The sequence below is a fragment of the Pteropus vampyrus genome, unplaced genomic scaffold (assembly GCF_000151845.1).
Source record: "Pteropus vampyrus isolate Shadow unplaced genomic scaffold, Pvam_2.0 Scaffold82, whole genome shotgun sequence".
NCBI classification, from domain to species: domain Eukaryota; kingdom Metazoa; phylum Chordata; class Mammalia; order Chiroptera; family Pteropodidae; genus Pteropus; species Pteropus vampyrus.
The window spans coordinates 3,722,372-3,734,041 of NW_011888863.1; positions in this window are offsets into that span (position 1 = coordinate 3,722,372).

The window sequence follows — 11,670 nt, forward strand, 5'->3', positions numbered from 1 at the left end:
AACTTTGGTGACGGATATATGGGTTTCATTATACTATTCTCCCTACTTTTGTATATTTTGGCTTTCTGTAATTACAAAAAGTAGAAAGAAGATGATACATTTAAAAAATCATTTATAAAACAAATGTCAGTTGAAAGATGACAGTTCTATGAATAAAATTTAATGCTTGTCTTAATATTATTTCTTTCTACATAAAATGTTAGATGAAGATCTATATTATATTTTGATTTCACAGACACGACAGTAAGAAAATATGATGAGAGGGATAAATTTAGGTTAGAGTGAAGGACATTGAAGGTTTGAAAAGCAGTAGGGAATAAAAGGTTATTAAATATCAGATTACCAGAAAAAGTACTGTGGGCATCTTAAGAGTGGAACAGATGTGCATCTTTCTGAGAAAACTTGCTTGAAATCTGGCTGAAGGCAAGCAGAGGAATTGTAGCCTTCTGACTATCTTTCATATTGGAGAATGTAGTTGTGCTCCCCATCCCCTTTCAACACATGGTGATTATTTCTCTCCTTCAAAGGGAAAAATGGCTTTTATGTTCTCCATGAATAAAAGGTAATTTTTGTTCTTGGTAATAAAATTATTTGTACATCCAGTTTAAGAACCCATGATAAATAAAGCCAGGTTAAAAATAACAGAGGTACCATCCAAGTGTTATATTTTTAAAGTGAAAATTCTTACATATAGCATATTTCCTGACTGCGCTGTATCTAATTTCTGTTTTAGTTCCTGTGCTCATTGTTAGAAGTGAGTCATAGGAGCTGCAGATAATGTTACCTTGAGCTCTATTCTATTATTATGATTCAGCAGGAAGCTGTGTGTGTGTGTGTGTGTGTGTGAGGGGGGCTGTTTAAGACAGTGAAAAGCATTTGGGAAAAAAAAGCTGAAGCTTATGGTTCACATCACTGTTTCAGTGGCATGATAAGGTGAATTTGTGGATGCCACGTGCATCATTAACAATTGGGAAATATACCACATGGCCCAAGCTTCACGCCGTTCCACGGGGGGGGACTTGTCTTCACACTAAAAGGATAAAAGAACATCTGTTCCTGGCAGCTTTGGCCTCCCTAGGGCCTAATTTGGCCCTCTCTGTTTGGACCCGATTCCTACGAAAATGAGATATGGGCCCTGCATCCTCTAATTAATCTTGCTGTATTTCTTTCTCTCTGCATGGCTGCTTTTCTTCTAACCTTCACTTTGGGTCCTTGTCTCAGATGTTGTGCCAAGATAAGTTGACAGAACCTATTGGTAGGCCAGGAGAAAATCCAAAGGTCCCATGGGTTTTCTGAAACATTAAGGTTTTAGACAGCACTAAGAAGAATAAAAGCAGAATATAAATACTAATGCTTTAGAAATCTCCACTGCACCAAGCATTGCTAATATTTCACTGCCATTATTATGAATACCTTGGTCATTCATTAATGGGGAGGTTTGTTCTCTTTAAGGCACGAATATGCGAGGCTCCATTCTACCAAAAGAGGCTCCTCACTCAGAAATGGGCCAGGAAGTATTGTGCGAGCAGACATCATCTGGTTCTTTGTGGTGCTTATGCCCCTCTGATCCTTCTTTTCCTACTTTGGTTCTTCACTCTTCTTTCTGCCATTTTCTTCTCTTTCACATTCTTTCCTCTGCCTACTTTCTCTTGTCGCATCATTCTTTTGCCCACCACACTTCAGTCACCTACAAGGCTACCCGAAGTGCAAGTGTGAAGTCAGAGGATTTGTCTTGAATCCACTTTCTTTCTCCTTTATATTCTTCCTGTCTGTCAAAAATGCTTTCCTCACTCTCCTTCCTATCAGAGCTTCCTGGCAGGTAAGGGGCTGCTGGACCCTTGGGAACATTGAGACATAAATAACAATGCCGAGTTCATCCTCAGTGATATTTGGGTTTTAATAATTGACCCATTGCTTCCATTTTCACACTTCACTTTCCTCTTCTTATCCATCCTTTCTACCTTTTCTTCTCTTCCTTCTTCTTCCTTCCAGTTGCTTTTGCATTACCATTTCCACCAATTCTTCTTACCCAGTACCTGCCTGAGTACTTTCTGCTCACTTTTGCCCACCACATGCTCCTAGCTCTTGTTTTCTTGCAACCCCACCTCTGCCAGAGTGCCAGGCAGCTCATCGCCTCTCCAGCATATCTTTCTTTGACCTTCATGGCATCCTGATATCTGTCAGCTTTAAAAAAACTTATGCCTGACTGAAAGGAACAGGAGTATTTATTTCCTTGTAACTAGTTTTCCAGCTACTTAGAACTCCCAAATCAACAGCAACAGCAACAATGACAACAACAACAACAATCTGATGTGCTTGCAGTAGAATGATATCAGTACAGCTCCTTAAAGACCACAGCCATCTAACGGAGGGAAGAAGAGATGCATTATTTAGGTTTTTTGGTCACGAGAAAAGAGAGACACATTCCAGCTAATATAGGGAGAAAGGAATTTATTGAAAGAATCTGCATTAATTCAAAGGAAAAACGAAACAAAGGAACTAAGAAAGAGACAAGAATAAGGGCAACTCTGATGGTCTGGGCAGCAGGAACTAAGGCACAGTCTCCTTGAGGCACTGCAGCCTGATAAAACACCCTCAGCCATTTCCCCTAATCCTTGATTCACTCTGCTCAAGATGCAAATGCTGAACAAAGACAATAAGATGAGCCAAGCTCGGGCCATAGGCCCACCCTTCCACTGGTGAGAGGTGGGCGAGTGGCAGGAAGGTGGTGTTTAAGCCCCATGATGGAAGCCCAAGCAGTAGGTATCTAGAAGCAGAAGGGCATTCTCCAAAGCAGCATCATGGTGCTGTGATCAATAGAAGAGGCACTGGATGCCGAGTGGGCAAAACCCACAAGTGGCCGCCAGAGTTGAGAAATAAATAGATTCATGTGAAGACAAGGAGAGTCCATCATATTTTACAAATCATTTTGCTAAAGTCCATTGGGAGCAGTGCCTCCCGCCCCCACACTTTTTTTAAATACAGAAAACCAAGATCCTAGGGTTAGTGTTCAAGGTCAGGCTATCAAGAGGATTCATTGATTAAGAATAGCAAACGTAATATAACTCTATGAGTAAGTCTATGCTAAGTGCTTGTCATATATTAATTAATTTAATCTCCACTACAACCCAAAGAGATAGGCATTATTATTAACCCCATTTTACAGAAGAGTAAACTGATGCTCAGAGAAGTTAAGTAGCTTACCCAAGACTACACAAGTGGTACCACATACAGCAGAGTAAGGATTCACACCCAGGCAATGTGGGTCAGTCCGTGCTCTTATCCATATGCTATCTACCCTTGAATCTGCGTAAAACAAAATATTTAAAGAAAATTGGGGCCTCCAATAGTCTCTTCCAATAGTGTTGGAGAGAGGGAGCAACAAGGACAAAGACATTTTAAGTGATAGTTAATAATCCCTCCTATATGGACCCAACGTGGGGATTTTATCAACAAACACCTGTTCCCATTCAAGTGTACCACACCGAGACAGAGATCACTGACATGTGCAGACACATACTCACGGCCTGGGAAGCCAGCTACATGGTTTTATTTCCTAAGGGTAGTTATTCGAAAGTACGGGTTGTTTTATTTTTAGTTTCCTTCAGATTATACCCCAGAGCACATCTCTTCACTGTCTCTCTCAGACACTCCTCTGCTTTTCAAAAAGAGAAACACTGAACCTTCTCTCCTCCACACTAAAAGGCCTTTGTCCGAAACCACACATGTCGATTTTAAACAGAAAAATAATATTAAAGCACAGTGCTTCCTTTATGTGCCTCATGCAGCTTTCTGAGTTCCTGTGTCCCTGGATTTATGATGTGCTCTACACTTTCCACATTCTCAGTGCTGTTTTCCCACATTTGAAGGAGAAATGATCAAGAGATTTGTGCTAGAGTAAATTTATTCTGTCTTGAGCTGGGTGAAGTTTCCAAATTCACCACAGCATGGAAAATATAAATGCTGTAAGCATCGTGCTTCCTTCCCAGACGCTGCAGACAGGGAAATCCTGGGCCCACAGCAGAAATGAACGTTGCATTCCTGTAATCACTCTTCTGCTCAGAGCTGTTTGGCTTTTCCAAACTCAGTGAGAGAAACCTGACCAGATTTCATGCCCCCACTGCTTGGTTTCACATGGGAGATGAAAATCTCCTGTGTCCTTTTTAACTCCCCCACTCTTCTGCGAGGTGAGAGAACCATGTGCTCGAGGGGCTGAACATGGAGCAAGGTCTTGGGACAGGACACTGGACTGAGCGATAGAGTATGTGAGGTAGAAATTCATTTTCACCTTTCAAGAAATTAAACTGTTGACTTTCAGTCAGAGGTGTTTGTCTACCTATTTAAGAATGAGAAGTTTAGGCAAGGGGAACAGGAGTTTGGGAATAATGGTTTGCTGGGTGGAATTTCCTCCCAGTGTGTCTGCATACCTGCTTTACTTTCTGCTTACTTTTGCATGTAAACTGTCCACTTGCTCCAGTCACGTCAGAAGCCTTTCTAATCCAGTGGACTTGGCCCCTCAGTGACCAGAGGAGGTCAGTCATGGGGTTGGGTAGTGATTCAGTAGACAGGTTAATTTTCAGAGTTAGGCAGACGTATCAGCTATGTCTTCGTTGATGTTTTGAGTCAGGCAACTCCCACCTCTCCCACCTCCCATCATAGAGCATTTTTAAACTATGGATTTGGTCAAGTACCATGGTCCCAGTTTTTAAGCTTTTCATGCTTCGCTTATTTCCTCCTTGCCCCTTTTTTTATAAAATAATCACTCATTCCATAGGCTTTTTTTTTTTTAAATCTAACTGGTAAGACAGCACTTCAAGCACAGACAATATTCTGTCTTTTGGCGATCTGCTCAGTAAGACTAAGAATACCTGTGATCAAAAACTAGAGACAAATGAGAGAACAGCATTAGAAATCAATGGAGGAAGATACTGGCTAATCAATAAGGGATGCAGAAACTAAGGATTACTCTTGTGGAAAAAATAACATAAGACCTTTGCTTAAAATCTTAAAATCTCAATTGCAGGCTTAAGATCTAAATAGGAAAAATCAGAACTTTCAAGCTTTAGAAAAATAACATTTTTTAAGAAGATTTTCTTTAAAAGAACACAAAATACTACACACCACAAGCAACGCCTCCGATAAGGGCCTAATATCCAAAATATACAAAGAACTCATACGCCTCAATAACAACAAAGAAAACAAATGATCCGATCAAAAAATGGGCAGAGGACCTGAATAGACACTTCTCCCTAAAGGATATACAAATGGCCAACAAATGTATGAAAAGATGCTCAACATCGCTAGCTATTAGGGAAATGCAAATCAAAACCACAATGAGATATCATCTCATACCTGTTAGAATGGCTATAATCAATTGGACAAGTAATAACAAATGTTAGAGAGGATGTGGAGAAATCGGAACCCTCATACACTGCTGAGGGGACTGCAAATTGGTACAGCCACTATGGACAACAGTATGGAGATTCCTCAAAAAACTAAGGATTGATCTACCATATGATCCAGCAATCCCACTACTGGGTATTTATCCCAAAGACTTGAAAACCTATATCCCAAAAGATATTTGTACACTGATGTTCATAGCAGCATTATTCACAGTAGCCAGGACATGGAAGTAACCAAAGTGTCCTACAATAGATGATTGGCTAAAGAAGCTGTGGTACATATATATAATGAAATATTACTCAGCCATAAGAAGGGATGAAATACTGTCATTTGTGACAACATGGATGGACCTCGAGATAATCATGCTAAGTGAAATAAGCCAGACGGAAAAAGTAGAAAATCACATATCACTTATATGTGGGATATAAACCTAAAAGCAACAAATGAACAGGCCAAACAAACAGAAACTCACGGACATGGACTATAGACTAGTGGTTACCAGAGGGTAGGGGGTAGGGGGAGGGGGGTGGTAGATGGGGTAAAAGGGGTCAAATATGTGGTGACAGAAATCTATGGGAGGTGAACACACAGTGTAAATATATATATGCCTTGTTAAAGTATACAGCTGAAACTTATTGGATTTTGTTAACCAATGTCACTATAAAAAAACAAAAACAAAAACAAAACACAAAAACTACACACCAAAATGGAAAACTTGATAAATGCGACTATATTAAATTTAAAATTTCTGTAAAACAAAGATAAGTAAACTAATTGGGAAGATAAGCTATAGACTGGGGAAAGATATTTGCAATACACACACACACACACACACACACACACACACACACACGTACACACACACACACACACACAACTAAAAGCAGAGACCTTTCATTGTCTCCTTGACCTGGATGCTATTTTTCTCCCCTAGCTTTCTTTTCTCCAGCCAGACTGGCCTCCCTGCTATTTATGGAGCCCCCCAGGTACTCTCCCACCTCAGGGTCTTTGCTCTAGCTGTTCCGACTACCTGGAATGCCCTCACCCCAGGTATCTCCTTGGCTAATACCCTTGCTCTCTCCAAGTCTTTCCTCAATTCTCAGGAAGGCCTACCCTGACCATCCTATTTAACTCAGCAAACTGTCTAATCCCCTCACCCCGCTTCTTTATTCCATAGCATTTATGTTTTCTTATTTATGCTTAATATATGTTTATTATGTTTCCTTCCATTAGAATCAAAGTTCATGGAGGCAGGGGTCTTTTTTTTTTTTTTATCCTCCGATGTATCCTAATTTCCTAGAACAGCGACTGGCACAATCACTTATAATATTTTTACGAACTCAAAAATATTTGGATGAGTAAATGAACAATCATTGTTGGAATTCAGAGCTTACCAATCAGTATGTCACAACGCTCTGATGTGTCACTAATAAGTTACAGATATGCTGAGATATTGATAACCTTTACCCTTGAAGCAGCTGGTCAGGGTGTGGGACAGCAGCACAATTGGACAATGACATCCTGCTACAAATAGCCTTCTCCATTTATCCCAGCGTCCCTTACACTATTGCACTTGTTAAGTGTGTCAGGACATTGAAAAGTTGAGGAAGCACCGTGATGGCTCAGTGGTGCCTTGTCTTGTAAAAATAGATCTACTGTGCACTTTTCACCTGGTTAGGTAGAATGCCCGTGTCCCTTCCTGGGAGTGTCCCTGTATTTTGACATCAGTATCCCCTAAGCTCAATTAAGCATTAACTCAGTAACAATAAAGTGTTCATTTTTAACAAATGATTTCATGACATAAGTTGCATAGTTTAGAACATAGAGGATGTATGTTAAATGATTAGAAAATTAATAAGTATATATCGAGAGAGTGGGAGGACTATTTAAAAATGTTAAAATTATTGGTGATGGCTGTAGAGAGTGGTGATGAGAAAATTGAGAGGTCTGAAAGATGGAGCTCATGAGTTTAATCCTAAACGATTATGCCTGATTGCTTTGAGAGGGAGGAAGGGGGATGATGGGAGGACTTTCTGACAGAGCTCAAAGTCTGGGGATCTGCTTACCAAAATATTCCTCCTGAGCACCCCCCCTTTTTTTATCACAAAGAAAACTCCTAGCAACACCTCTAGGTTAATCCTAACCTGATTATAATAATGAAGGTTATGGTTACAGATTTCTCCACAAGAGGTTTGTTAAAAAAAATCACTGCATGACATATGCAAGGTCTCAGCTGCTGGGTGAGTGAGTATTCAACCAGAGCTATAAAAGACTAAGAGGCAATGGGCCAGAGATTGAAGCTCAAGACCAGAAGAGCCAGGGGAAGCCTGGGAGGAAAGCTCAGGGCTAGACAAGGCAGTTGGCTGGATTTGGGAGTGCCCAGATTCTGGCAAGCATGATAAAACTTGGAGCCAGAAGTTAGGCAGAAGCCAGGAATCTCTGGGTTCATGAGGTGAAGTCTAAATGGGTGAGAGAGAATTAGGAATAAGACAGCAGGAACCAACAGCAGGGATGTCTTGAAACCAAGACAGCTACTTCTGCCAAGAAGCCTCATACATGCCTCTTGCCAAGGCAAAATGCAGGATCTGGAACAGTGTTCCCAGGACTGCATCTGGGAGAGGGTGAGGAGGTTAACATGGCCCAATGGCCAGCATGGAGCTACAGCCAAGGGAAGGTTCTGACGTTCATCCTCTCTCTCTGGAAAGGTGACCTTGCCCTTCCCCTTTTTCTAGATCTTAGGCAGCTTTAAAGGATGAAAGTGATAAGTACTGTGACGACCTGTTAGGAATTTTTGGGACAGTCAGTCATTTTAAGGATTCCGTCTCCTAATGGAGGTGGCCCTGTTTTTGTTTTTCTTCTGGCATCTCTCATGTTACCATAGTCACTTTGAACCCCACTGTTGACCTAGGAACTTTGAGACAGACAGACCTGGAAGTCAAACATGAGGATGTATAATCTCTGAGGTCCCTTCAAGAGTAGGGTCATGGCCAGAGGAGTCATAATGGTCATCTTTGAGGAAGATTGGTAATGTCAAAATGGGGGGAGTTCAGGATGGGGCACACCCAGTATCTAACCATCACACAAAGAGCCTCAGTTCTACATTTGTGATTTTAAGAATTAATGCTCATCAATTGATGTAAAGAACATAGTTCCTGCCTCCATTTATCTAATAATTTGTTGGGTACCTCCATTTATCTAATAATTTGTTGGGTACCTGCTGTGTGCCAGGCCTGTGCTGCTCTCTACCAGCATTAACCTGACTCTGCTGACCAACCCTGGATATTCTTATTTTGTTATTGAACTCCTTTCTCCCTTTACTTGACACTTTACTCTCTGAATGGAGTTTGCTATAACTTTATTTATGTTTCTCTTACCTGCTGCATATTTTTGCTGATATCTGAATTTCCAACCATTCTGTAGGCATTCAGAAGATGTCTGTTAGGCTTTTGCATGTTTTTATGCTATTACATATTCCAAAGCTATACAGAAAGAAAGTCACAATGAAGAGGAAAACCCAAGAAGCAAACAGTCACAATATAGCCTTTATCTTTCTATCCAGTACCAAACATGGTAAAACTTGGTATTCTAGGCCCTGCAAGCCTTGTAACTATGTAATTTAGTTATGTGGTTGGGCACTGGGAACAGATGTGTTGGACAGTGTAGGTTTGATTTAGCAAAAGACGGATGGAGAGATTAGTTGATAATAATGATGGCGATAATTACATTAATAATAATAATAATAATAATTTGGAAGTCACTATATAATGGTCACAGGGGAGAACAGACTGTGAAGCCAAGAAGACATATATTTAAATACCACCCATGACACTACCTATGTAATTCCAACCAAGTTACTTAGCTTTTTGGATTTTAGTTCTTTCATCTTAGATGTAAAAATAAGAATATCTATTTCACAGTGAGGGTTGCTTTGAAGATTAAATTAACAGGGTATTGTATTTAAAGTGTCTAGAGAACAAATCCTGTGGTTGTGATGCAAAACAGATGCTTAATAATTATAGACGATAATAGTAGCTGCTGTGTATTGAGAGCTTATGAAATGCTAGACGCTGTAGCTGGCACAGTCATGTTTTCTCATTTACTATCACCTATAAGAATTATTTCTATTTTATTTTGTTTGTTTGTTTATTTGTTTATTTATTTATTATGGTGACATTGGTTAACGAAATCCAGTAAGTTTAAGGTGTACAGTTCAACAGTAAGGCATATATCTTGCATTGTGTGTTCACCGCCCATAATTAGATTTACTTCTGAATTATCCCTGTTTTAGAGCTGAGGAGTCAGAGGCTTAGAGAAGTTAGATTAATTACTCAGGTTCACATATTTGATAAGAGATCTGGGCCAGGTAAGTAAGAAAAAGAGAAGCAAATTAATATTTATGGAAAGCTTAATGTATACTGGGTATTATACTTGATGCATTGCAAATATTAACTCATTGAATCATTATGATAACCCTAGGAAATAGATGTCACTATCACAATTTATAGGAAGAAATTGCAGTTTTCTCCAGGTAGTACAGATAGATGCCTATATGTAAAGTGTCAAGAGTCCAGCCTAGATCTGGCTATCCCCAAAGCTTAAGATCTTTTCATCTTGATATGAGGGAGGAAAGGTAGGGCTCTGGGTTTTGTCCACCATCAGACAAGATTTGGGTTTTTAGAATTAAAAAGAAATGGTTAATTTTAGGAATGGAAAACAGAATTGGACCATGGTTTTAAAACTAATGGATATTTTGAAATCCATATCTTCTCTGATGGTTTATATTGCCTCCATTCTCAGTCACCTCAGCTGAATTCCTTAAATACAGGAGCTAGCTGGTCTTTTTCCTGGTGGATTAAACTTTGTGGGCCTAGCCATTTAGGGAATCAGTGTCCCTGGCTTGTGAGGTCCAGGCAAATGTGTCAAATCAGTCAGGGTAGAGGTCTTCGGACTGGACACAGGACCAAGCTTTAAGAATGGCAAAGAAATCCCCTACTTTATCTTATGAAACAAAATATTGCTTTTTAGAAATAAAGCGAAACTAAACAAAAAGTAAAGGGAATGAAACTCAGGTCCGATGAAGCCACTTGGCTCTGCAAGGTGCCAGTTTAGCTCATTCTGTTTATAGGATGGTTCAATCCTGATTCAGAACCTTCTAGGGAAGGTCTGTAGACTACGGAGATTGGACTGTTAAGGAAAGTAGATAAAGCGGAGTGTTCTTCACGTGATGCGTTGTGGCAAAAAGCAGGAGGGTGAGGAGGATGGAAGACAAACAAATACTCTTGGAAAGTCTTCGTCTAGTTTCTTTTTATGTCTCTCACAATGTAGGACAGGAAGGGGGTCCTACACTCTAGCTCTGTGCTAGGAACTTTATTTTTATTTATTCAATATTCAATAAATAATTATTGAGGCCCATTTTGTGCTGGATAGGATATAGCGGTGAGTGAGTAATCAAAGTCACTGCTCATCTGGGGCTTATATTCTAATGGAAGGTGCATGTTCAGGTAATTAAACTAAATAAGTAAATAACAATATTTTAGAAGATAATTTATTAAATTTATTTTTATGGTGACATCGGTTAACAAAAATCTAATAAGTTTCAGCTTTACACTTTAACAGTAAGGCATATACATATTTATACTTATGTGTTCTTATTTATACTTATTTATATTTATGTGTTCATCTCTAATAGTTAGATTTTTTTCTGTCACCACATATTTGACTCCTTTTATCCCATCTACCTCCTCCCTCCCTCCATAGAAGATAATTTTTATGGAGAAAAAGTTAAAAATAATATGGGAATTGGGGGTGCTGATATAATCATTCCAAGAGGAAGGTATTTTTATCATATTAATTTTTTAGGTGAGGCAACTGAGGCCAATAGGAGTTACTTTAAATTTTTTTTTCAATTATAGTTGACCTATAATATTACATTAGTTTCAGATGTACAACATAATGATTATACATTTATATAACTTATGAAGTGATCACCTCAGTAAGTCTAGTACCCACCTGACATCACACATGGTGATTATAATATTGTTGACTACATTCCTTATGTGGAGCCATACAGCTGAGAGCTTCAACTGTAAATCAGGTCTGTTTGAGAGAAACTCGGTTTCTTTTCTAAAAGGTGCCAACTTTTTATTCAGTGTAAAAGATATTTTTAAAAGATACCATTTGTTATCACCATCATTCTATAAAATAAATGATTAAAATTTTTAATTGTTTATTGCTCATTCCTTCTTTATTACCCTCTGCCTTAGCTGT